The sequence below is a fragment of the Taudactylus pleione genome, unplaced genomic scaffold, assembly GCF_031769625.1.
Source record: "Taudactylus pleione unplaced genomic scaffold, aTauple2 ptg000502l, whole genome shotgun sequence".
NCBI lineage: Eukaryota > Metazoa > Chordata > Amphibia > Anura > Myobatrachidae > Taudactylus > Taudactylus pleione.
The window spans coordinates 3,606,896-3,631,527 of record NW_028284904.1 but is presented as its reverse complement, the minus strand read 5'-3'; the positions used below and the strand labels follow the sequence as shown (position 1 = coordinate 3,631,527).

Genomic DNA, 24,632 nt, shown 5'->3' with positions numbered 1-24,632 from the left:
TGATCGCTGGGATCAATTAGCGCCCCAACAATGCTCTGGGCTCATAGACGTTATAAAATGACTGCCTATCACTATGGGCAACACTATTGGTCTCCAATGCATCGGTCAAGTACAAATCCCCAAGATAGCAGAGTGACTACCCAGAGGCCATTCCTTTCCCAGAATTGACAGCATAATGTACCTGGAACTGCGGTCAAGTTCCAAAGGTGTGATTGGGATCATTGGTCAACATAGAAGATACAAAGCCACTATACCAATCCAGTTCTGACGGTATGGGACTCACGATTCAGATGAATGGGCTTCAGCCCCTCACAGGCCGCTTTTATAAAACAAATCTATGAAACATCAGCCTTGAGTTTTTGTCTGTACAACCATTGCGTGAAGTCTTTCCATGGAGTACCAAAAAACTAAACAGTGGTTCCCAAATTCGGTCCCCAATGCACTCTAACAGTCTAGGTTTTAAGGTTATCCATGCTGAAGTACAGGTGACTTATTTAGTAACTTGGGGCCAAATGTAATAAGGGGAGTGTAGAAAATGTGAGAGAAAACTGTCACATTTTTAAACCAAATGTAATTAAGGGGTCTATTTACTAAGCAGTGTTAGGAGACAGAGTGAAAAGTGATGAGGTGCCAGCCAATCAGCTCCCAACTGCCATCTCACAGGCTGTGTTTGAAAAATGACAGTTAGGAGCTGATTGGCTGGCACCTTATCACTTTTCACTATGTCTCCTAACACTGCTTAGTAAATAGACCCCTTTAAAGTCACAGAACATGGAAACTCCCAAGATTTAAACTCTCATCCAGGTGTTTCATGTATTGAAAATACAACTCGATCAGTGTATTAGTGTTAGTTTTACTGCTAAATTCTCACCCTATTACATTTATCCCTTAGGGTCTGATTCATTATCATTTCAGTGAGATAGTATGCTATTCCGCAGCAACCGCAATGCCACCGCAGCACTATACAAGAACGCCCACTTAAGCTACACACACATCCGTAATGCTTAGTAAGACTCCGTATAACATCGGTACAATCCAGGACCATCGCAGCCTCACGTAGTTAAGGCAGGTCAGACCCTACTCAGTGCTGTATTACTTCTGCGCATGCTATGAGGCATCAGGCTGCGTATGGTATCGCAGTGGCCCATGCAACGGCACGCCATTTCGCGTGCGTATATGCCGAAACAGGCCCTTGTCTTGTTTATACCATCTGTGCACAACCAGCGATAGCCTTAAAACCTGGACTGTTAAGGTGCCTTGAGAACAGAGTTTGGGCAAAACCTGATCTAAACATCAGAAACACTTCAACACGTCTTATAGACAAAAGGAACAGCTTTGTTTTAACATTTCTACCAGCAAATTAACAGTCACTGAGAAGATACACTTGTGCAGAAAGTTAATTAGTGCTGCAGACCACAGTCCCCAATAGTATCATCAATGGGGACTACAGTCTAACCCCTATGTACCAAACGCCAAAAAGCGAAGCTTTTCAGAGTTTGGCCCCACAGATTTATACCATCCTTAGGTGGTGTAAACAGACTTATGTCTATGGAGGCATCTTCACAGAAGGATCCCGCAGCCTTCGTCCAGCTCCAGAGACCGACACTATTCGCTGATGTCCCTGGAAGAGTCTTTAACAAAGTTGAACGACTGCTCCAATATGCCTGGGGGTGTACATAGTGGGGGTATTTTTGCGGCAAATATTACCACATAGGTCTCTAAAACTTTACAAGTGACCTGTACAAAACACTAGAACATAAATGAAATACTCCTACACTTCTCTTCACGCAAAACTATAATATTGTAAAAACTCTGGCTCTTTCATGATCAGGAGGTTGGTGGTGCACATCAGAACGACCCCACCCCTATCACAGGTCTTCAGGTCTATTAACTGTTTGATGTGTTTTTATCAATTTCCCCATGAAACATACCAGAACTGAAACGACACAGGATGTATGCAAAACACGGACATCTGATCTCACACACAATCTTTCGGGCACAAAACAATACAAAATAAAATGAGATGCCCACCGCGGTTGGTCCACTTTAAAACAGGTTCTGCGAGCTGCGTTAAACCTCAAACGTTTTTGGGTTATCTCATGGTAAATTTAAATACACACAGTGATAATGTGACCCAATAATGGCACATCCACTAATTAGAATTTGGATTATAATATTGGCGGAAGGAAGCGCATGGAAAGTGGTGGATGGTGTAGGAAATGGGAGATTATCAAACCTTCTAAAAGAGGACAAATGGAAGGTGTTGCCCTGAGCAGCCAGATTTTAGCCATCATCAAATACAGTCTATAAAATGATAGCGAAGATCTGTTTGGCTGTCCTGGGTAACACTTCCGCTCGTCCTCTTTAGATGGTTTGATAAGTCTAGTAAGTTGCTAAATTGTAAGGAAAAAAAAAAAAAAAAGGTCGTCTCCCTCCGAGCTCCTGAAGTCAGTCAGATCTTTGGACACGTCAGATGCCCCTTACAGCGGGTAAAGTTCTGACCAGATGGGAGAGCCTGCTGCCAGCAGAGAGTGGATGAGAGTGCAGCTGTCATTAATGGAAAGATGGGTAGTCTGAAAATAAACGTGACAAGAAGATGCCGGCATCCCGAGAGTAAGAGCGAGTTACCGTAGCCAACTCGGAAAGGTTAGGCCCCAGCGCTCAGCCCCTGGACAGGCCGCTGCAGTACAAAGGCCTTCACAGACTTTGGGAATTGAAACACGAAGTGTGATCTCTATTAGGGGATATCGCAGAGCGGACACAAAATGCAGATGTGGCCTTTAATTAAGGTGCACCCAGGGAAAATCGTACAAGAAAGGCCCCAAAAACACAGTAGCCACAGGTAAGCTGTAACTAGGATCCAATGATATGATATATACACCTGGATTATGAAGCTCCCCTATATATAATTAATTAATTTAAAAAGAAAAAAAAAAAAAAAATCTAATAAAGTATATTAATAATATTCAGAAAAGTTAAGGTGTACCTTCACTCATCGCCACAAAAATCACTTAGACCTTGATATCGAAACATATTTATTTTACCTTTTGGTAATTGGATACTACATTTTATTACATAAAGTTAATAAGGGTCTCGTCGCAAGCTCGATGGTCGTGACCATCGCGACCATCTTCCTGGCCGCTCGCTATAGCTGTGGGTGGTCACCCACAGATATACGAGCGGCCAGGAGGCCGCTCTAAAAATGAAGAGGGACGGCCCTGATTCAGAGCGAGCGCTGTCAGAGCGTCCGGCTCTGAATCAGGGCCAGAATCTGTACTGCGCATGTGCAGGTCTCCCTCTGCGAGATCTCTAGCAGTTCACCCCACGTCACAGCCGGCGGTTCAAATCCCAACAGCGGCAGCCCGACAAGGGTGTAGATACCGATCGTCCAAAAGGTAAGTATAAAGTAACCTAATTTCCCCCCCTAACCCTAACCCCCCCCCTCTTACCCTAGCCTAAACCTAACCCTCCCGGGGGGTGCCTAACCCCAAGTCCCCCCGGGAGCCCTAAACCTAACCCTCCCCCCCCCCCCCCTTGCTATCCACGCCCGGCTTACCTTCGTTCAGTATGCCGGGCGTCGGTCTTCCGGCGTCTGGTTAATGACGGGCGTCAAGTTTTACGCCTGTCGATAGTACCACGCCGGGATTAGAAAGCTGGCGGTCGGCATTTAGAAAGTCGGCTTCCAAACTACATCCCTCGCAGCCTGGTCAGCATGCTGGGGCGGCAATCGGGACAGTTATACAAAATGGGGGCTTCCTGGTCCCGACTGAGCAGTTCCAATTTTGGGGTCAATTTGAGTAAGCATCTTCATCTTAGGACGCAGCACTCAGATCTGCGATGCGATCACAAGGTTACCGTTTACACCATACGCCTCTTGCTCCTACCTGCCTACCCTCCCGATTCAACCGGGAGCCTCCCGAAAATCGGGTGGCGCTCCTGGCCCACCCGGAAATGCAGTCACGCGTACCGGCGGCCGCTGACCCCTCTGGACCCCCCATCCCCCGCGGTTACAATAGAAAACACCAGCAGCGGGGGGTGGCAGATGACGCGATTCACACTCATGACCTCGCACCCTGCTTCACAATGTCAGTAATCTTGGCATTGTGTAGCTGGGGCAAAATGAAGCAACAGTGTGGCCACGCCCCAGCTCCGCCCACAAATGCAGGGTAATATGTTCAGCCGCGCCCCCCCCTATGCCAGACACGCCCCCCTGTTATGCCGACCTGGCTGCTCCCTCCCGGAGGGGGCAGCCAGAATGTCGGCAAGCCTGCTCCATTAGCATATTAGTTGTACCATATTGCGCAGCTGCTTCCCTCCGTACAAGTCTGAATCATGCCCATAGATTGTAAGCTCCAATGGGGCAGGGACGGATATGAATGGCCAAATATACTATGTAATGCCCAGCAGAGTATGTGTGCATTGTATAAATAACTGGTAATAAATAATATTACAAACCAATGGAAACGTGGGGGGCGACAAATACAGACGGAATCACCATTCTCTATGACAGCGAATAAATCTGTTCTTTCTAACAGACACAGAAGATAAGCGTAAGATTCTGTATGCTGGCACCATAACAGATACCTACCGATCAATGGTCCATGATCCCTAGGCATGTGATCAGGGACATAAAAAGAGAAATTATATGTATTTTATACTACGCAACACTGGAAACTGTAGACTGGCAACCGATCCAACACATGGCTAGTACAAAGGACAAACTAATAAAAAGGTAAAGAGAATACAGAAGGGGCAGTGGCTATAAAACGTGTTACCAGCCTCCAGTCTGTACGCCCTACTGATTACGCAGTCAGGAGGAAGGACAGATGCACGATCTCAGGCTGCAAACAGCTCACAGAACCGGGGATTAAGTGCCGCTCTTAGCGATTAACCAGACGTCAGACATAACTAGGACATGGCTACCTTCAGCTCCTCACCGTGACGTAAGAGGCAGATCTGCAGATATCCCATCTCCTTCTGCACAGAACAGGTGATGGTCACAGTGTAAGATCAGAGACCCCAGGTGCCTGCAGGTGTGAAATAACTATATCTCCAGACTCTGCGCCAGTCTCCACCAGCGGGCACTGACCAGTGAGACATGGAATGCACGAGCGCCAAACATGGAAAATCATTTCTGCACTTTACAATGAGACACGCAGGGGGTGGTCATAGGGGTTTCTAATGTACCCTATTTTCCCCATTACTGTCCACTTCCATTTTCCCCCAGTTCTCCCAAAATTCACCCTCCAAATTACCAGGGTAAGTGGTGATCGCAGTATAGAATAATCATCTTTACCCTGGATAATTCCTAGGATGGCTCTCACGTCCCGAGAGAACAGATCAAATGCATTTTTCTTATCAAAATTATGGGAACAACAAGAGCAATTGGATTAGAAAGGCAAATGAATGACACTTGTCTTGTTACTACTGCAGGGGGCACAGTGCCATATAAAATACAGCAACGTACAGACTGTGACCAGGGATGATTGGCAGGAGTCAGTAACCCGGAGCGGATTACTTCTTCACCTGTGATCCTGAGATGGGACTAAAACACAATCCAAATCTATTAGTACTACAGTATAATAAAAGCATAGACGTGGTTCTCACAAGTGTCGGAGCCCGACTCCATTTAAGCATCGCTGCATTTATGATCCAGGATGCAAGATTTTGCCCGTACTGCTCCCCACCTCTGGAACTCTCTCCCTCTCCCCATCAGACTCTCCACCTCTTTGCAATCCATCAAACGGGCTCTCAAGACCCACTACTTCAGCAAAGCCTTCCAGCTATCATTCCAACTACTTCTACATGTTCCCTCCTCCCCTTCTACCCCATCTGTGTCACCCCTGTTTGTCTTCCCCTCCCTTTTAGAATGTGAGCTCCTGCGAGCAGGGCCCTCTACCCTCTTGTGCTTCTCTTTCTCTTCTATCATCTACTTCTTACTCCCCACTAGGGCACCGAACACCTGGTTACTTTGTTGCTTATCTGGGTGTTATGGTCACCAATGTAGCAATGTATATTATCCATGTCCTGGTCCTGTATTGTACTGTAAGTTGCTCGTCTACAACTTATGTACTTTGTAAGGCGCTGCGGAACACTTGTGGCGCCATATAAATAAATAATAATAAAGGTTCCATATCGATTTTATATTCTCTTCTTGCCCCCTCTCCCTCCTTGTTCGCGGAACTGTTCTAGCAGGCCTGGGACTGGTTTTAGAAGATGCTGGGTGGGCTAGTATTAGTCAATAGGTGGCTAAAACCTTAATCAAAGCAAACTAAAAAGAAAATTCATTTAAAGTATAGTCATGTTGGTATCTAGTACCTGAACGACTGAGCCATATTTTGCCAGGGTCTTCAGACCTTTCTTGGCTACATTGTGGTCAAGTAGGGACTTGCCTATTTTTTTTCCCTTCTTTGTTACTTAAAATTTTTAGTTGAACAATAACATTGTTGTACAAGTATGTGATTTAATGCCTGTACTTTACTAGTTTGATACTGTACACCTTATGTGACATTTTGTATGTATTGTGACCTTTCAACTATTTTGAAAATAAAGAGAATAAAATGGAAAAAAATAAATAAATAAAAAAATCATAGATTTGGTTATCTCCTTTAAAGGATTAGCCTTGGATGAGAGGCAAACTATATATGTCAGGTTACTTTCACATAGTGGAAACAGACATGTCCCAGCCTGGAAAGTGACAGAATGAATAAGTTAGGCCTCGTGAATATCACCGTACTTAGTGACTTGCTATATCCTCAGGAATATCGGCTGGGCGCACAGAATGGCAGCTTCCTCCCACCATGTGCGGGCGACAGGTACATTTTCAGCCACACAGAGAAGACTTTATATCACATGTACCTTAGCAATACACCAGACCTTTTCGTTTGGGCAACTTGAACTTTGTATGTAACAAGTTCCATCCTGTTTTTATTGAGCAAGGAAAACTTAAGTACAGGTTGAGTCTCCCATATCCAAAATGCTTGGGACCAGGGGTATTTTGGATAACGGAATATTCCGTATTTTGGAATATTTGCATAAAATAATGAAATATCTTGGGAATGGGACCCACATCTAAACACAGAATGCATTTATGTGTTATATACATCTTATACACATAGCCTGAAGGTCATTTTATACTGTATTTTTAATAATTTTGTGCATCAAAAAAAGTGAGCATAAATACATGAAATTCATTTATGTTTCATATACACCTTATAAACACAGCCTGAAGGTTATGTTATACACTATTTTTAATAATTTGTGCTTTAAACAAAGTTTGTGTACATTAAACCATCAGAAAACAAAGGTTTCACTTTCTCAGTCATGCTAAAAATATTCTGTATTTCGGAATATTCCGTATTTCGGAATATTTGGATATGGGAGACTCAACCTGTATTTAGAATAATTATAATGTACAGGGATAAAACTATATATTATAATCATCATTTTGTTATTTGCTCATTGTTATCCCTTTCATTATCCTGCGTAAGTCCGTCCCCCCTGCACTCCCTCACTAAGTATCATAGTGCACCCTAGTTGGCTGCCTCGCCTTCACTGTATTAGGTGCGAGAGACGGTGCTAGCACAGCTTGCTAATGAGTAGAAGCCATTTAATATTTCCTAATACACACAAAATAAAGTGGCTTATGGGTTAGTAATACTTCCAGCCAGGCTCCTGATCCCTACGGTATAACCTTTTGACACCATTTACCATACTTGCCTACTCTCCCAGGACTGCCACTCCAGACACCCCTGCAGACTAAGCAATCCCCCCTGGAATGGCTGCCAGCACCCCGCAAAGCCCTGCGCCAGCTGCCAAAGTGGGTGGTCCGGGTTGGTGTGCACTATGGCATTATATATTGGTGTATTATTGGCATTATAAAGCGGGGGTGGGGCCACTATGGCACTGGCACGCCCCCGTTCCGCCTACTTGAACCGCCCCCACCCTCCCTGCTGGACGGACCTGAAAGCCCCCTCCGGATCCCCCTGCAGAAATGTCAGCAAGTATGCATCTAGCCCCCGACTTCCTTCCCATTTTACGTTCCTCTTTGTGTGGAATATAAGGAGATAAACTCTAGGGTATGTTGAAGCCAAGAGATAAAAGAGGAATTTACAGGGTCACATTAAGGGACATTTATAACACAACTGCGCAAGTGGCGGTGTTGCCCATAGCAACTAATTGGCTTATGTTATTTTTGTAAAGCAGTTTACGAATTGAAAGCAAGCATCTTACTGGATTGGTTTCTATAAGAAACACCAGTTTTTTTTCTTTTTGCACCAGTTTCCATAGTTGTACTAACTGAAGGGTGGGACTACTGTATTGCAGGAGAGTTCCTTCCCAGCTGGAGCATTTAAGAGAAAGTTTTTGTTTATATTTTTTATGGCCTCAAAACGGTTTTAAACACTGTTTAAAACATTCACCACCAGCGGAAATTTTTTTCATGCAACGTACAACATCCCCCTCTCCTGGGGTAACAAGACCAGGACCCCCGCTGTTCCGGCAAAGCCGCTTTCGTCTGCTCTATATGCAGCGGTGGGCCAATGGAAGCAGATCAAATGAAACCGCGCTGTGCACTTGTCTGCTTAGGGTACGCTCCTGTGTTGGGGTTATAGAACCATTAAAAAGCGTTCTACAGGCAATTGGTGCAGTTCTTCCATTGCTTTATATTCAATCGTCTAGTTTCTTTCAAAGTATGGAGACTTTTCCCAATGTCATTAATTTCAATAACTACAAGACGTGGGCGGCGAAGCAAAGTTGAACACAAGCCCCCAGTAACTGCTCCCACTTTGTGCGTACGAGACTAGAACCAGATACCGCGCATCTCGCTGCACGCTTGGTTTCACAGTTGTCGTCATTATCAGTGCGCCCTTGAAACAGGTCTAATTAGGTGTACGCATGGCGCAGCACAGCTCGCAAATCCATCTACACACGCTTGTAATCGTAGCCCTTGTGCAAACACCTGTGACATCCAGTTATGCTGGGTACACACACCATACGACTGTGTATCCCAGTGATGTGGCGATTGATGTAATGATACATTGTGTTGTCCCATCATTGCAGATGGGATGATGCAATGAACGGCGGCTGAGAGCGACAGATCTGGTGTACACACAATATGAGGTGTATGATATGTTGTGCCAATCTGCATCAGAATAATATAGCGTACAATAGATCGTAAACTGTGTACCCAGCTTTACACTCCTTCAGCTGCAATTGGAGATATGAAAGTTATGAGTTTGGCTCCGAAGTGCGAAAATCACTTAAAATCGGTCGGCAACCCGGACTTGTGTTCATTTCTGCCCTAGCCCCATAATGTTTACCATTAAAATGATAAGTGGCTGCTCTAACATAATGCAAAGGTAAGCTCATAAGCCTAAACTCTAATTAAGCAACCAGGCTTTCCCGACAATTATCCATTTAAAATAATTTTTAGATGAACGTTGTTCAACGAACATAAAAATTTGCCTGTGTCAGAAAACAGGGAGATCAGCGTGCGCACTTGCAGACATTATGTTTCAGGGTCTACAGTATCTGTATAAAGGCCCCCATACGTCAGCAATCGATTGTGGCAATCCTGCAATTTGCAATTGTGTATAATATTCTGCAATGTATGGGGCTTCACAGATCGCAGATTGCAACCAAAAAGTAATTGGAATTGTGTAATCAGATTGTCCAACATGTTGAGTATCACAGATGGATTGGGGCTGTAGATTGCTAGTGTATGGGGATGATCAGCAGATTTGCAGACCGTTACCAGTAAAATGATGGAGCCTTTCAAGATTGGCAGATCTGTGTTTGCTGCAATCGATCTGCAAATCACTGAAACAGATCTGTATTGTATGGGCGCAGATTGCTAGATTGGGAAATCCTAAAATCGGGCAATATATCTTCAAATTGTTAAATTGTGGTTTTCAGATTGCTGATGTATGGGGGCCTTAAGTTGCTAAATAATTAACAGCATTTATTACATTTAACATACCTGTAATAAACGGACAATTCCCGTTCAGATTACCGTGACCCAGGGTGTAGTCTCTCTCTTATACGAAATGCTGGTTATACAGAGCGCACTAACTGCAGTGTGATTGGAGATAGGATACAGACGAGGTCTGTACATTACTGATAAACTATATCAGCGGGTGAAATACACGGTCCTTAGCGGCATACACTATGTAACTGTTAAAAATAATATAGCTTGCAAAATACCTGTATATAAGTCCACTTGAACTTTTGCGCCTACATACATAGGGCTCATTATTGTGCCATGCAGATTCTGCAGATATAAATAGTCAATGTGGGCCATGTTCTGTTCCACAGATATGCCCACATGCATGTTTGCATAGAGATGGGCGATTAGTAATTACTATGCTCGCTGCATTTGCAGTCTCAGAGTTCCATGAGCAAAATGCACATAAGACCCAAGAAGATCTATATTGTAAGAGAAACCTGGAATAAGACCTCTCGTCATACAAGGGGCAGCATTTCTGATCAGTCTGGTTTATACACCAAAGAGACAGGCCCAGCCTGGGTGTGTCCGACAAATTTTATGAGTACCACATGGATTGCATGGATGTGTACAATAAAAATCTAGATACGACTATCAACTGATTAACTATTAACTAAATACAGTTGTGTCCTTATACACTATCGCTGAAATCGCGCCAAGAACCCCTCTCGGCGCGCCAGGTACCGCGCGACTCTGCTTGGGCAGAGTGTCTTTTTCACCCGAAAATGCATCTAAGGGCCGGATTCAATTAGAGGCGAAAAGTGGCATTTGAAGAAAAGTTTCCGCGGATTTGGACTTTCCGCCTGTTTTCAAAGTATCTCCATATTCAATTCCAGGACGATTTCGCCTAAGCGGAAACTCAATGCATTGTAATAGGCGGAAAAGTATCTCCTATGAATAGCAGGGGGGAAAAAAGAAGTGCAAAATTGTTATTTTGGGGTGTAAACGTGGGGAAACGACTCAGAACCCTTGGGACAGCCCCCCAGAGGACAAATCAGCCAAAAAATAAAATAAAATGAAAAAAAATTACCTCAGACACCTCACAAACGTACTTTTGTTTTGGGGGTGAAAGAGTAAAAACTAGCAAAATAGACTTCTTGGGGTGCTGTAAGGAGGGGCCAAGTGTTTTTGGGATTGCAGGTACATGAGGGTGGTTTTTTGCGTTTTTTTAAAAGTTCACTTTACAGACATAAAAATATGCTAGCACCCATTTCTCAAGTACCCCAAATGTGACTGGACTACTTATTGTCACCAAAAAACATACTGCTTTATGCCGTTTTACCACTTTTGCAAACACGCTAATAAGAAGCTATTTAAAAACTTAAGTACCCCAACACTTTTATTAGGGCTATTAGTACACATCTACATTGATTCCCTATGTAAGTGCATCTTTTTTGGGGTACAGACTGATATCCCCAACTCTGACAGCACTTTCCGCCTTCGACGCTTTCGCCTGTTCAGGAATTGAATATGGAAAAAAATGGGGACGTACACGAAAGTTTCCGCCTCTGAAACAGGTGAAGGAGGCGGAAAGTCGGACAGGCGAAACTGTTCCGACTTTGCGCCTCTAACTGAATACGGGTCTTAGACGCAATGCGATGCGACTAAGACGCACCAGGAGACTGCACTGATTAATTTGGTGCGACACTTGTATATCTGTGTGTGGCTGAGACCTGAATCTGTATACAAAGTGCTGCGATTCAGCAGCGGCCGCGTTTTTTTCGCCGCACTAAGTTCTGTTGAGCTTCATATACAGACTCCGTCACACACAGATATTCAAGAGCCGCTTATGAAATTAGTCAGTGCAGTCTCCTGGCGGGTCCTAGTCGCATAGCATGACAGACGCATTTTCAGGCGAAAAAGGCGTTTGCCGCATAGTCACAGGACTTGGCGGCCTTCTCGCACCGCATGGCGTATTATGGCTAGGTGTATGAGGACACATCTGCAATTATGACAGTGAGAGAGTATATACTGTATGAATAAAAATGTAGCTTTCCCATTAGGCTGTTTTAGCGAGGCGCCACGCCCTGCCCGATTTCTAAAGGGCAGAATGCGCCTTGCCCCTCTTTGCAGTGCCCCGCTAAAACAGCCTGCGGGTGCCTTCCCCACCCACGGGCAGCAGTGTCCTGTGGGTAGGGATAAAATAGCGGTGCAGCGATCACCACCAGTGAACGGGAATCTTTTCACTGAGATAGGAGCGCTTGGGGGCAGCCCGGCCCGAGTGATGAGAAGGGGGCACGTCTTAAAGACACGCAGGAGTGTCCCTTTCTAGGTCTGGCGCTGGACTTGGGAGAACACTAAAAATTTTAGTTTATGTAATAGGTGTCAGGGCTCCAGCTCTGGTATAAATGAGAGTGCAAGAAAAACAATCATACAAGCTCCAAACACATATATAAATTAAACTGCTACTATGTGTATTGCAGGGATGTTCCTGGTCTGAATGCCGATTGAGATGTCTCCTAAAACCACTGCTGGCATAGCTGACTCCTTATCCCTCTACCTCCAGCTGTCACCTGTACAGTCCTCAATGAGGGGGAACAAAAGGAGTAGATTTGTCCTGCTGGACACCTAAGGTAAAGGCTGCGTAGATCAGGTGGGCAATCAGCGACCCCTCCAGCTTCTGTTTAACTACATAACCCAGCATGTACTGCCACAGTATTAGCATGTCCTGATAGCAAAACTATGGTAGGGCTTGCTGAGATGTGTAGTCCCACAGCAGCTAGAGGGCTGCTTATTGCCCACCCTTGGCATAGGTAGTAGATCAGCCAGTGGCTCTCTAGCTGTTGTGGCACGGTGTGCCAGTCAGAGCCTGTAAGGGCATGCTGGACTTGATTTTCCATCATGCACATATGACGAGCAGGGTGTAGGCGGTGCGCCTCTGAGTATCAGTTCTATTCTTGGCTTTATATGGAACCCCGGTGTTAACACCTCGTGCTCCAGAACGTGTTTCACACACACAGCTCCTTTGCTTCTACACAGAAGACAGGTTGGACAACAGAAGATGCCACCATGCCATGCCAGCCTTTGCACCACATGACTGTTAGACACTTCATTTGACAGCCTCTAAACAACAACACTGTTCTTGGGGGGTGATGTATCAAGCCGTGAAGAAAGTAGAAAATGGACCAGTGGAGAAGTAGCCTATAGCAACCAATCAGCATCGACGTAGCATTTATCAAGTACATTCGATAAAATGATCTGGAGAAGCTGATTGGTTGCTATGGGCTAGTTCACCACCCTTTAGAAGGCTTGGTATATATCATCCATAGCACCATACAAAGTGGACGGGGATTGGTGCAACACTTTGTATTAAACACCGTGAAATGCAAACCCTAGGCTCAGAAGGAGCTGGTCATGTTCTTGCTCAAGGAAGACCCTCTTTACAGATGACCCCTCAAATGGTGTCAGCTAGTGCAGGGTTCAGATGCACAGGACCCCTGCAACTATCTGTAAGAAGAACTGAATTTAAGAACACTTGTACGATCCACAGTAGCAGAATTAGGTGCTAGAGATGGATCATACTTCCCAAAATTGCAGCAGGTGTTCCTGCTTTCGAACACCTTTATTTGCATATTGCAAAAATTTGCTTTGTCTTTAAAAGGGTATTTTAAATAGTGTAGCTATGTTGTCTAGTTTTGAACCATACTTGGGGCCGATGGGCGATCAGTGTTACCAGGTACAGGAGAAGAGATCTGATGAATGGAAGAGAGGGCAAGCAATAATGCACAGATTTGGACACATGCATCTTACCTTCGTGCGTTACAAGATGTTTTAAACATTACACGCGAGTGCAGTGTGACTTGGTAGCACCGAGTGTTTCTTAGTGTGACTTTTTACCTTCAAATGCGTCTTATCCGCAAAGTGGTGCAAATAGGATGTACAAGCTGCTTCTGCTGATTAAAATGATCTGCGACATGCCTATATTCTGTGTGCGGCTGCGGTTATATCTGCATGAGCAACGCTACGTTACAGTTTAAGTGGCTGCGAAACTAACATAGCATTTTGCATGCAGATACACCCGCAGTCGCACACAGAATTTAAAGCATGCCGCATATCATTTTAATCAGCAGAAGCTGCATGTGTGTCCTATCTGCATCATGAATAAGACGCATTTGAAGGTAAAAAGTCACCAAAAACGGCGCTCGGCGCTACACAGTCACGCCATGGCATGGCACAACTAAAAGGGCTGTTTAACACGCAAGGAAGATATATGTGGACAGATCTGTATACAAATATCTACTAAAAATGGACGCAAAAGGTCGAAGTTGCAGAAAGGTCAGAAAGATACTTTTATACGAACTCTACTGAAAATGGTAAGCTGGGTACACACCTATGCAATTTTCGTGCCGATCACCCGATATAGGCTGCTCGGAGCGATAATTGCGTAGGAGTGTATTCAGGAGGGTGAGCCGATAAACACCTTCAAACGCTTTTTGGATCAAGAGGTCGCATCTTATGAGCTGCCCAAGCTCCTGATCTCTAGGAAGAAAGTACACACAGAGCTATAAATAGCTCAGTGTGTACGAGGCGCACACTGGTCAGACAATCGCTTCGAGCATCGGAGCGTCTATCCCATCTGCAGAGTGACCTGCACAGTGTGTACCCAGCTTTGCAGTTGCCCCAGTATGGGCTTCTCTAAAAACCATGAGAATTTCGGTATCGCTTGTTGTAAGAGTAAAATGCTCTTGATGTTGCCCCTGCGTTGATGCCTTCAGCACCGTTCCAAGAAGAATGGTATGCTGTAAGACAAAGCCTAAAAATTAGCTAATAAAGTCATTTTACCAATGTGCGGAGCTAGTGGGTACGACAAACAAACATGCTGTCAAGATGGCTCTAGGATAGCTTGCCAAACTAAAAGGGTGTGATGAGCATTATCAGGGATGTATCTTATTTATGGATGGACAATCTCTCAATCATAATGTTCACCAGGGTCTTCCGAGCTCTCATTAGAAGAAACTGAGACAATGCTTGTATCCCCACTTGGAGTGTCCTACAGCGATATATTAAAAAGTTCATAATTTCCTACGTACACTTATTTAGGTCCTGCACTGCAACCGATATCAACCAATCGATCTATCAAAGTGCGGCCTGAAGAAGAGTGCGATTCCCAATAATAACCCCACGTGAAGCAAACTGATCATTCTAGAAATTGCGTGCGGAGCCAGAAGATGACCACTATGAGCCCATGTACACAGGAATATTAACCATAATGAACAAGCCTAGGGAAAAGAAAGGTGTGTGGATCTCATCCAACTTGGCCAGATTGGACATCTCATGGGCTACGGAAAATCTGGGCTGCATCAGACAACTATAAAAAGTAATTCAGAGACTAGAAAAAAACCTGAGATGATCACCGTTTTTCCACGAGTTTGGTATCACATTGGGGTCCGAATCACCACCAATTAGCTGAGTGATCCTCACTTTGGACTATATTGGCCACTCACGGCTCACCCTCCATCGCCCTAACAAACATCAGCGCACACTGGAATGCAGGAGCAGTGCATGAGGTTATAAAATCTGACAGCCGAGCCCCCAGGAGCCCACCACCGCCACACATATATTGAGAGGAGAGTAGAGCGCCACTAAGAGGCGAGTAGCAGTGGATTGGATAGGCATGTGGGGATGCATAATGTGGAATCACGTGATCCGGTAGGTACTTTTACGTGTGTTTTAAACATAAAATCTCTCCCAAACTTTTTTTTATAGATAGCTAGATAAATTAATAGTGTGCTTTGACATTTGTAGCATCATCAATGTGCCAGGAGTTGAAAAAGGTTGAAAATCTCTGCTGTATGGCAATCACACATTTTTGTAGGAGCATGAGACACCCAAGCAATCAGAGCCTTGTGTTGATGGGCTAGGCCACTGAATGAGGAAAAAAATATATTTTTTTAAATCTTTATGATTTGCAAATTTTTTTTATTTTTTTTTTATGGTAGAGTCGTGCAGATTAGTGCCCCCATACATCAGCAATCTGAAAACCACAATTGAACAATTTGAAGATTTATTGCCGATCTTAGGATTTCCCAATTGAGCAATCTGCACCCATACACTACAGATCTTTTTCAGTGATTTGCAGATCGATTGCAGCAAAAACAGATCTGGCAATCTTGAAAGGCCCATCATTTTGCTAGAAACGGTCTGCAAATCTACTGATCATGTCCATATACTAGCAATCTACAGCCCCAATCGATATGTGAAATCCAACATGTTGGACAATCTGATTAAACAATTCCAATCACTTTTTGGTTGCAATCTGTGATCTGTGAAGCCCATACATTGCAGATTTTTATACACAATCGATTGCAAATTGCACGATTGCTGCAATCCATCTCTGATGTATGGGGGCCTTATTTATGTTGTGCAGTTTCACCAGATAGCCAATACCCCAAGTGCTAAAAATTATATTTTTGTAACTTCGCAATGATGCTACAATCAAACTCAGCGCAAATGTTCAGCTTCCAAATTGGGTTATTCATCATCATTTATAAGGCTCGCTACATGTGAAAGACTGCACACAAGAGAATGGCGTCACGCGGTTCCCAGACAGAGCGACGGCCAAAAGATTCCCCTAAGGGGCAGGTTCCAACACCTGCAGAATGGAAACCCTCCAATCCAACGACTCTTTAGCACAACAGCAAATACGAGGGAAAAAAAATTAAATAAAAGACTTTTTCAGAAGACCAATATCACATTGAGGCAGGTGATTTAGCTACCCTACATAACAAACTGGTAGGATGCCAACAAACTGAAAAACTTTCTGGCACCCTCAATTTGTGACAGCAGCTTCCCTGGTAAGAGACTCTTCAGCAGATAACGGTGACTAGATTGGCGGCACCGACAGTTCATTCTGCATCCTGGAGGACAGGAAATCCCGTTTTTGTTTATATCCAAGTCAACAGCGGGGGTCAGCAGTTCAAAATAAAAAAAACACACACATTGGCAGCTCCTCATATTTACATGGTCTGAAAATAGGTTTTCATTATAATAAAAAAAAAATTAAAAAAAGAAGATGATGAAGGAAGCTGTAATTTTTCAGGAAGACCCGTTTCAACTAGGTTGTAAGGAAATTGATCAGGCATTCAGGTTCCCTTATTGATTACAGTCAAGCACCGCTGGATTACCGATACTATATAATTGCATCCGCCATTTTTTATATTATGCAGTCATTTGAAGCAGCACTGAGTACAAATGTCATTTAAAAAAAATAGTTTGTGTCGATCAAGAATAAAAATTCTGCCGTGTGTGTATTTTTATTACGATACTTTGCATCTGAATTTCTCGATTTGTCGTATCAACTTTAAAGGAGTCATTGTAAACTTGTACAAGTGACAACGGTGCGTTGTGTGTTTATTGTATACTGTCTTTTTTGTGTGTTAGCAATAAGCTATATTGCAAATCTGCATGCCTGTTCCTAAAACTAGGATTAACAGTAATACAATAACCATAACAGATACCAAGAAATCATAATCTACATGAAACAGGTTACACGTATTACAGTAACGCACTGCAGAGCCGTTTCCTGGGGCTAATAACACGCACTAACCAATGAAGAAATAGGAATCACAATGTTCATATTGGGACAGAATACGGAATAAACACAAATAGGTCAACTCTCATTCCAATGGTCGCCCACCATTAATAATACATTAAACCAGAAGGTAAATTTGCTGCTTCATAGTAATACAACTCTATAGCAGAAATACACAAATGTTTATTTCCTTTGAAGTAATAGTTTGTTGTTACAAGCAGAGATTATCAAAGCAATAAAAGCAACTGACTAAAAGGAGGGGGATGGGTTTAAAAAGCAAATGTGCATGGGGGGGGCAACTATCAGCTTCCTCTGAGCTGTCTTATTAACCCATTCCTGCCTAGCACACGGCTAGGAGATAATGTGCACATGGGTCTAACACTGACATATGGCTGCACACAAGTCACACATCAACAATGACCTGTAGTCATACAGATGGCCAGGATCATAGCGGAGGGCAGCTCTCCCACCACCGGCCTATACTATAGCTGGTGTTTGGATTTTCCAATGAACATGACCAGAAGGCCTAGAGACTCCTGGACAGGGAACATGTAATGTATGTATGTATGTATGTATATATATATATATATATATATATATATATATATATATATATATTAACAGGGAATATGTGTATTATAATAAGATTATAAGAGAGATCAGGGAACATGTACATTATATGATATTATGAGAGAGATCAGGGAACATGTACATTATATGATATTATGAGAGAGATCAGGGAACATGTACATTATATGATATTATGAGAGAGATCAGGGAACATGTACATTATATGATATTATGAGAGAGATCAGGGAACATGTACATTATATTATAAGAGAGATCAGGGAACATGTACATTATATTATAAGAGAGATCAGGGAACATGTACATTATATTATAAGAGAGATCAGGGAACATGTACATTATATTATAAGAGAGATCAGGGAACATGTACATTATATTATAAGAGAGATCAGGGAACATGTACATTATATTATAAGAGAGATCAGGGAACATGTACATTATGATATAAGAGAGATCAGGGAACATGTACATTATATATTATAAGAGATCTGGGAACATGGACATTATATGATATAAGAGAGATCAGGGAACATGTACATTATATTATAAGAGAGATCAGGGAACATGTACATTATATTATAAGAGAGATCAGGGAACATGTACATTATGATATAAGAGAGATCAGGGAACATGTACATTATATATTATAAGAGATCTTGGAACATGTACATTATATAATATTATAAGAGATAGGGATCAGATACATAAAGACTGTTGAAGTCAGGTATTAGTTGCAGCTAGATAATACACAAGATGCCTTAGAGCCACAGTTATAGACCCCCATCACCGTCCTTCCCTATACTCTGCTATCAGAGGGCGCTGTCGCTTTAAATAAAACGAAACACCTACTTCATTGTAAGAGAGGCCTGGGAGACACTACACACAGGGCCCTGATACAATGTTGCCACAAATAGCTGGAAGTTCCCCGCTCTGCTCAGCATTACCCCCGCCCAGCATGCACACACTCACCTGCAGAAACAACGCGGATGCACCGGGGGAAGCTCGCAGGCTGCAGCAGCGGCAGCTAGAACATGTCTGTGTGCGGGGGCCCGGGCCGGCCAGGCTGGGAGGCTGAGAGCTGGCTGCTTCTTGGCCTCTTCCCTCTTTGTTTGCAGTGTCCTCCCCCCCACCCCTGACAATGGCTGCGAGCTGCGGGCTGGCTCCTGTGTGCTGCTGTGGCCCCTGGGCTTGCAGTATGCTCTCCCTCTCTTCCACTCACTCTCGCCACCACCCCCCTTTTCTGTGTCTCCCACAAAGAGGCCCAGGAGGTGTCCTGTCCCTGCACCCTTCCCCCCTCCTCCAGGCTCTCTAGGGCTGATCCTCTCTCTCACTCTTCTGAATACAGGGGGAGGGGGGGGAGGAGGAGGCTGGGAGGGGGCTGAAGAAGCAGTCATAGGCTGAGGACAACAAAAGACAAGAGAGAGGGGTTATTCCTGTGCTGCTCTCCCTCATTGTGTGCACAGGGGAGGCCTCTGTGCTGTCACTGTATATATCATGTACTGTATATCATCATATCTCTCGTTCACTAATACTAACCAGCCATACACCTATTATTCCTCACTTGTTCTCTATAGGCTGTGTGATGCCTTTTTTAGGTGTGATGACAATTTTCTTTATTAAACTGCACCAAACATATATATAATTTTTTTAGCCCTTTTTTTTTTAATTTATTTTCTCGAAAATTTAAAGTACAGATCCAGCTGTTAAACATAAGAAAAGTAACGCACATAAGCATCGCTTCATTTCTGTAACCTAGGCTTGTTGTGTATATAGCACATTAAGGCCCTCATTCAGTCGATGGTGGAGCACTGCGCACGCGCAAGAACCGGAGCGAGTGAGAAAGTCAAACGGGGCGGCTGCCGGTGTTGATCGACAGGTTGCCCCGTTATGTAGGCGGGGACGGAGGGTGGCTGGGCAAATGGAGGTGTTCCTGAAGGAACGCCTGGCATTTGTGGGCGGCCCTATTGACATCACTCGTGATGTCAGTAGTGAGCTTCCTGCTCTATTAGAGCAGGAAGCTCACTGGGGATTGTGGCAGACGAGACCCTACCACAAGGGTATCGTGCAAGCCCGATGGTCGTAACCATCATCTGGCCGCTCGCAAAAGCTGTGGGTTAAAAAAAAAAAAAACGTCCGCCCTCATTCAGAGCGAGTGCTCGCTTTTTGCGAGCGGCTCTGAATGAGGTCCTAAGTTTGTTGACATTGCAAAGTTGTCTCCTGTTTTATGTGGTGTTTGTTCCATTTTAAGATGGAATGAAATTAGTAAGGGTTTGCACCCAAAATTAAGTGAGCAATCCAATTAGCTGCAAGGGTTGCGTATCGCAGAGCCGTAACTAGATTTTTTGGTGCCCTGTGCCAGCGAGAGCATTGGAGCCCCCCCACCCCCATTTTTTAATTAGGGACATAAGATAGCGCACCTGAATAAGGGCCCTGGCCTCATGGGGAAAGGGCCAGGGAAGAGATAGGGGAGGCCAGGAGATGCTGGGGATAAAAGAAGAGGAAGCTACAAGTGAGAATGATAATAAACAGGAAAACTGACATGTCCAACCAGCACCCCCTGCCCTGCGGTGCCCTGTGCCATGGCACTGGTCGCACCACCCTAGTTACGGCCCTGGTGTATCGGGTGCGTTTTGTCCTTACCACGGCATTCAAATGCCAGCAACGCCACATCTCGCACCCCTTGTGGCCCTCTTTCATGCGGAACTCACTCAATTTTGGTTTTGAACGAGTTCAGGCTGCCGGCAAGTGCGCCCGTTGTCGCGATGACTTGCACATGCGAATAATTGGATTGATCCCTTTATCAGAAAGCAATGTTTACTAGGTCATTATTATTATTAATTATTATGATACAATATTTACTAACATGATGTAATGGATTTTGCAAGGCACTAGGGGGTCAGTTTTGTAACCTTTTTTTTTTTTTAATTGTGACTACTTATATACATTTGTAATAAAATAACTTATTTAGGGAACAGTCTATGGGGGTCTATTCAATGATCATGCCCCCGTGAGTAAGCATGCTTACATGCCGCACTTACAGTAGCTCCAGACTCGCTGATTTTTGTTTCGCAGCCCCATAAGGCTACATTAAAAAAAAAAAAAAGCAGCATGTGCAGGACAAGATAAGACTGCAAGGGGCTCACAATGAGGAGTCATTACCGATGTTTGCATACAATTGAAACCAGGGCCGTAAAGAACTCAGACAGGCGCTGGTACTGGGGGGCATGGCCAAATATGGGAGGCATGGACACGCCCTCTCCCCAAAAACCTGTATGAAAATAATATGCGCGTAGCCGAGAAGCAGTGCCGCAAACTCAGCACAAGGGTGGCTCCAGGGGGGGAGGGGTGGTCCAGTTTCCCACCTCTAATAAGTCTCCCCACTACCAATTTCACCGCATCTGTATAGCAGCGCAGCGGCACATCGGGCAGTGAAGGACAGGAGGCTGCTACTGCTTAACGGCAACATTTTCCGCTCTCTCACTGCCCAATATGCCACTGCAAACAGAAAAAAATTTCAGGTGGGGCGATTGCTGACCTGGGCCCCTCCATCAGGCACGGGGGTAAGTAGTAAGCACCCTTCTCCCTGATTGCAACAGCAACTCGCCCTCCTCACGGCTAATTTAATTGACCCCTATATGTGCCTCCTAATGTTCTTTATCCAGCACTTAGGGCCATATTCAATTAGGGAGCTTTTCTGGGGATAAAGTATCGGGCGCGTGCCCGCTTTATCCCCGTATTCAATTTGGAGCCGGCGAAAACAGGAGCCTGCAGGAAGGTAAGTATCGGGAAAAATAGGGGAATTTTCGGGAAATCATCCTGGGACCCCCCTAATGATGTCCTGACATGGGGGATGACTGTGGGTACCTCAGTTTTTTCCTGCTGAAGGTAATTAGGGTTTTTAAATAGCCGCGGCAGGTGTTTTTTTGCGGCTATGAAAAAGCGATGAAGAATAGCACTTAGATTTAAAAAAAAAATTAAAAATTAGTTATTCCTATCAAATTTGGGGTACATGAGAATGGGGGTAAACATATTTTTAAGTCCCTAAAGTTAAATTTAAAAAATCTGCAAAAATGCACCTGCCGCTACTCTGCGCAATGAAGACAACACCTGCCGAATACTTGGGGACCCCACCATAATTGATGTCGTTAGTTTGGCATTTTGTTTCCCTATTTTTTTTTCACACCCCAAATTAAAGTTCATTTTTTGGGGTGTCCCGATTTATTTATTTTTTTACTTTTTTTGACACATTTTTTTTAAATGATACTCCCAGGGGTGCAGGCTATTTTTTTTAAGCCTGCACCCCTAAACCCCAATTCTGCACTTTTTTCTGCCATGTTAAACATGGTGAAAAGTTATCCCCGTTTTTCTACAAACACTTTTCGCACCGGCGAAAAGTCTTTGAAATTGAATACGGGGATAATTCAAACATGCGGAAATGACGTCATCGGCGATAATTTATCACCGATTCCGACTTTTCGCAGACAAATTGAATATGGCCCTTAGTGTTCTATTGACTATTTTCTGGAAATAATTATTTATTATTATTTCATTTATTAACAGTTACTTATATAGTGGAGCATATTCTGTTGCGCTTTACAATTGGCAACAAACAGTGAAAGAACAAGACTGGGTAATAACAGACTGACCTAGAGGTATGAAGGGCCCTGCTCGCCAGCTTACATTCTATAGTTATCAAAATGTATTATATATAGTGCCAGCATATTGCATTGCATTGCGCTTTACATGAAAGCTTGTTGCAGTGATAGAAAAGATTTCCCCAGAATTATCCAATAAATATATATGTGATTCTCATCTCCCCGGCGATGCCGGTTGGCAGCAGTAAGCGGAAAAATGCTTTTTTAAGTAAATCGTATTCTAAGGTTTCTCTGGAGCTCATTCAGAGTCAGTCGCTCACGACCGACTCGATGTTGCCCCACAGCGCATGCGCGAGACCCGGCTAACGACGGGTGATTCGTCGTTAGGGGGCGAGCTGTCGATGTTGAGTGACAGCTCGCCCCGTTTTCTGGGCGGGCCGGGGGCGTGCCTGGCCAAACGCAGGCGTTCCAGTAGGAACGCTTGCCGTTTGGGGGCGGCCCCACTGACATCATCAGTGATGTCAGTGGGGAGCTTCCTGCTCGATCAGAGCAGGACGCTCCCTGTGGCTTAAGGTTGACGGGACCCTACCTTAGGGTCTCGTCGTTAGCCCCGATGGTCACGATGGTCTTGACCATCGCGACCATCACCCTTGTCGGTCGTTAGAGCTGTGGGTGTTAACCCACAGCCTAACAACCGTCATGGAGGCGGCCGTTCAGGATGCAAGCGGCCGCCCTGTTTCAGAACGACCGCTTGCATCCTACGACCGCCTCTGAATGAGGCCCTCTGTCCTAGTTATCCAGAGTTTGCGATCGCAGCAGGACATGATTTGCAAGGGAAATCTATAGGTGGGTACACATTACATGATATTTTACCCGAACAGATGGATCGGGCCGACATAGGCCCGTATTCAATTTGAGGCGAAAAGTCTGAGGTCGGACTTTTCGCCATAATCTACATTTTTTTCTGGGATAAAGTATCGGGCGTGTACCCGCTTTATCCCAGTATTCAATTAGGATCCGGCGGAAAGGTAAGTATTGAAAAACTCCTGTAAGTTTATGGGGAAATCAGTCTGTCACCCCCCAAAAGATGTCCAGACATGGGGGATCACTATGGGTACCCCCGATTTGGCCTGCTGAAGGTTGTCGGGGTTTCTTAATAGCCGCGGCAGGTGCATAAATGCGGCTTTGAAGAAGGTGGTGAAGAATAGCATTTAGCTATGCCCTTCAACTTTGGGGTACATGAAAATGGGTGCAACCATATTTTTAAGTCCCTAAAATAATTTTTTAAAATTCTTCAAAAATGCACCTGCCGCTATCACCCGCATTCTAGAAAACACCTGCCGCATACATGGGACCCCCCCCCCCCCCGATTCAATTTTGCTAGTTTGCAACTTTGTTCCCCTTTTTTTTACCCCAAAATTAATGTACATTTTTTGGGGTGTCCTGAGGATTTTTTTCTTTTATTTTTTCGACACATGTCTTTTAGGGGACACTCCCAGGGCTGCAGGCTATATTTTTTTTAAGCCTGCACCCGTAAACCCCAATTCTGCACTTTTTTTATATTACATGGTGAAAATTTATCCCCGTTTTTTAACAAAGACTTTCCACACCGGTGAAAAGTCTTTGTAATTGAATACAGGGATAATTGAAACAGGCAAAAATGACATTTTTGACTTTTCGCCTCTAATTGAATATGGCCCATATTGTCAAAATGTTGGGCCACGTGTGCTCCCATATAGTCGTCAGTCACACTGTTAGGTCGGCCCTACATACAGCACAATAGGACAATGCATCTGACGACCCCATGCAGCGGGGTGTGGCTGGTTCTGACATATCGGGCGGTCGGGCACCGGATTCTCTAATGTGTACCGGCCACCCAATATGTCGGCCTGTCGTCTGTGCATTCGTCCATCAC

The 24,632-nt window shown here is 44.3% G+C and overlaps 1 protein-coding gene across 7 annotated transcripts in view; it reads right to left on the bottom strand.

The window, feature by feature from the left end:
* The window catches only part of LDB1 (LIM domain binding 1), a 217,919-nt gene that overhangs the window by 29,932 nt on the left and 163,355 nt on the right, over positions 1 to 24,632 (bottom strand). The window contains exon 1 of one of the 7 annotated variants that reach the window (XM_088449975.1): positions 19,092 to 19,447. The exons of the other annotated variants lie outside the window; for them this stretch is intronic. The gene's annotated coding sequence lies outside the window, so the exon portion shown is untranslated. Of the gene's footprint in view, positions 1 to 19,091; positions 19,448 to 24,632 lie in introns of those variants that run through there. 7 annotated transcript variants of the gene reach the window in all.